Source organism: Triticum dicoccoides, chromosome 7A (genome assembly GCF_002162155.2).
Source record: "Triticum dicoccoides isolate Atlit2015 ecotype Zavitan chromosome 7A, WEW_v2.0, whole genome shotgun sequence".
In the NCBI taxonomy this organism is placed as follows: Eukaryota; Viridiplantae; Streptophyta; class Magnoliopsida; order Poales; family Poaceae; genus Triticum; species Triticum dicoccoides.
Genome location: NC_041392.1, coordinates 40,906,317 through 40,910,058, shown reverse-complemented (window position 1 = coordinate 40,910,058; position 3,742 = coordinate 40,906,317).

The following is a 3,742-nucleotide window of genomic DNA, read 5'->3' as shown; positions in this document are numbered from 1 at the left end:
AAGGCACGTATTGTATCGTTGCCATCGAGGATAACAAGATGGAGTTTTTATCATATTGCATGAAACTATCCCTCTACATCATGTCATCTTGCTTAAGGCGATACTCTATTTTTAACTTAATACTTTAGATGCATGATGGATAGCAGTCGATGAGTGGAGTAATAGTAGTAGATATTCTCATAACTATGCTCAACTCTGTCAATTGCTCAACAGTAATTTGTTCACCCACCGTAGAATACTTATGCTCTTGAGAGAAGCCACTAGTGAAACCTATGGCCCCCGGGTCTCTTTATCATCATATTAATCTCCATCATTTTATTTTTATTTTTTTACTTTGCTTTTACTTTTTACTTTGCATCTCTATACCAAAAATACCAAAAATATTATTTATCATCTCTATCAGATCTCACTTTCATAAGTGACCGTGAAGGGATTGACAACCCCTAAGCACGTTGGTTGCGTTGAGCTATTGTTTTTGTGTAGGTACGAGGGACTCGAGCGTGGCCTCCTACTGGATTGATACCTTGGTTCTCAAAAACCGAGGGAAATACTTACGCTACTTTGCTGCATCATCCCTTCCTCTTCGGGGAAATCCAACGCAGTGCTCAAGAGGTAGCAAGCAGCCACCAGCCTCCTCCTTCTCCGCCTCGCTAGCGAGGGCGGAAGAGACCCGCCGCCCCACAAGCTGCTCCGGCGCGTCGTAGTCCTTCTCCTCCGCCTCGTAAGCAAGCACGAAAGAAGACAGCCGCAGCCACTCCGTCTGCTCCGGCGTCTAGCAATACAGCCAGAGGCGGGAGGCAATACAGATATGGTCCACCTCTCAAGCCTCTAGAGAGGTTACCGTACGAGAGGACCGTGGAAGAAAACAAGAAGATCGTGGAAAAAGAAGTGAAGGACTTCTTTGAAGGGGTGAAAGCAAAGAGACATCCACTTCCGGAGGAGAAGGTAGATCCGGTGAAAGCAAAGCGCACTATCAATGCCCTGAGGAAACCACCAAAGTCTCCGCTGAAAACCAACTATGAGCGCGTTACTGAAAAGGTATATCTCGAAGCGGAGCGGTCGGTAAGTACTGTCAATGATCAAAGGTTAAAAGAACGACGAGCAGCTGGGAAAAAAATTGCCCAGCTCGGTGAACAAGCGAACTAATCCTGGCCCCCGCTCAATGTGTGTAGCGACATTGTCGCTAATGATCCGGGGATGGTGCCCGGTTATAGCAATCTTGGAGATTACCTGCTTGACAATGTACATTATGATTTCTTGGAGGTGGAAGAACACAGATACGAGTACGGGAAGCCTCTCGTCAAAGATGAAAAATCTCTAACAACGATGATGCAAAGATTCCATGATTGGTACATGAAAACCTGTAGAGAGTCTGGGGGACGGATACTTTGTATCTGAGAGTTAAAGAGGAGCACGACCTCATTGGAATTGATCTGTTGTATCTTCCATTTGAGGAGTTCTTCCAGTTCTTCAATCAAAAGCCCTCGATAAATTAACGGTCACTTGCTACTGTCTGTAAGTACTACTTCTGTCATTAAGTCTCTATATATAGCTCAGCTCTTTCATTGCATGTATTTATAATTATCCTTACTATATTATGCTGATTGAAGATCGTCGAGTGCAGAAAAGCAGAAATGTATGATATTGGGTTCATTAACACAAATCTCATAGATCAATTTCAGGTTAAAAAGAGCGCCAAAGATACCGAGGCCAACTTGCTCAAATCATTGATAATAAATCAAAACAAATATAAAATACTCTTTCCTTACAACTTCGAGTGAGTGTTACTGTCTTGTGCATATTCGGTTTCCCTTATTACTCGAGCGATTTTATAGTAATGTAATTGATGAGTTATGCATGCGTGCGCACCTTACACTATATTCTCTTGGAGATTAAGCTTGAGCGGGGACTAGTAACCGTCTTAGACTCGAGACGAAAAGATCCCAAGACCTATGCGGACATGACTAAAATTCTCAACAAGTAAGTTCAATCGATCATTATCGCACCATATCGGCAACTTTTTGTTCATTTCCTGATATCTCAAGTAATAATTACTTTCTTTGTCTTGCAGGGTTTGGAAAAAGTTCACCGAAGAAGCTCCGGGACTGCCGAAGGAGCTGCGATATACATACCCGAAAGTAAGTAAGAAATAAGCGGGGCTACTCTAAAAGACAATTTGATGTGCGTAAGAAATAATATTCACAATTTCATTTTATTACACCATCATTTCTGTTGAGTTTCATTCATATATATGTATTAACCCCCTTATTCAAATTAGACGTGGGAGATGCGGAATCAACTCCTACCAGAAGATCGCATGAAAGCAATTCAGGAGGAATTAGCGGGATTCTTTCTTGACCACGTCATCAATAAAGCCGGAGAATACCATGTGGAACCTGATTTCAGATGCTAGGGGATTGTAAGAGATCTTACATATTGTATATGTATGTAGCCAGTAGCGTCGGATAGATAATACAAAAACTTGTTGTTCGACCAATCTCTCGGAGAAGGAGAGGTCGATCACTTCTCTCGGTATGCATGACGAACTTCTGTACTTAATGGTTTCCTTCATTTTCTTACTAGCTAGCGTGTCGAGGGCCTCTCTATATGTATAGTACGTAGCGTCGACCAAGCACGGAGATAAGAGAGGACACTTATATCTATTAATTAATTAGCTACCTAACACAATATATGAAACACCTTAATTAACCATACAAAACCCCCAAATCCATCCCCCCTTCAGAAAAAAAACAAAAACCCTAGCCCCTGAACAGCTGACGCGTGGATGCCTATTGGTCTCGGTTGATGCCAGCAACCGGGACTAAAGGGCCTCCTGCCTGGGCTCGCAGCACCGGCCATGTGGAGGCCCATCTGTCCCGGTTCGTATAAGAACCGGGACTAAAGGCCTAGGCATTAGTAATGGCCCTTTAGTCTCTGTTCCCCGACCGGGAACCGGGACAAATGGCCCTTTTTCTACTAGTGGATGGTCGTTACTCCTTCTTCCCCTAGTGCATAACAAAGGTCTAGCACAAGGAGAAGAAGGAGAAACAGCCCCCGCGACAACAGTCGGGATTCTTCTTCTCTCATATATGGTTCATACTTTCTCCCTCACTCATTTTTTGACTATCATGTATGAAGCCTCGACAGACTTAAAGTCAACTCGAAATGTCGTTTAATTATCTTTCTAGAAAATCCAGGCCACTCAATGTTTCCTACATATTCTAGCACAAGTCATGCCAAAATTCATGGAAAAAATCCGGCATGACTTTTGCTAAAAAAAGAACATATCAAGCGCCTGAAATTTGCCGGAACGGAAATTAATCAACACTTCGGCAAAACATAGGCCACTCGGAGGTGTTCCCTGCAAACATGGCACTTGGGCAAGCACATATCCTATTTGAGCAACACTAGACCAACATGTTTATATCTACATCATATGAGCATTCAAACTTGATGGCCATTGCATTTCAATGGTTCAAAATATGAACAAAAACATTTCAAAATGTCTTATATATAATCCTAACATAACTAAATTTGCCAATATAGGTCTCTCTCTCTAAACTAGTTCTATTAAGCACTAAGTAAATAAACTAGTTCTATTAAGTATTTACTAAATAAACTAATTCTATTAAGCACTTACTATAAATAAACTAGTTCTATTAACGACTTACTCAACAAACTATTTCTATTAAACACTTACTAAAAACAGTAAAAAACTACATTATACAAGAACATATCAGTG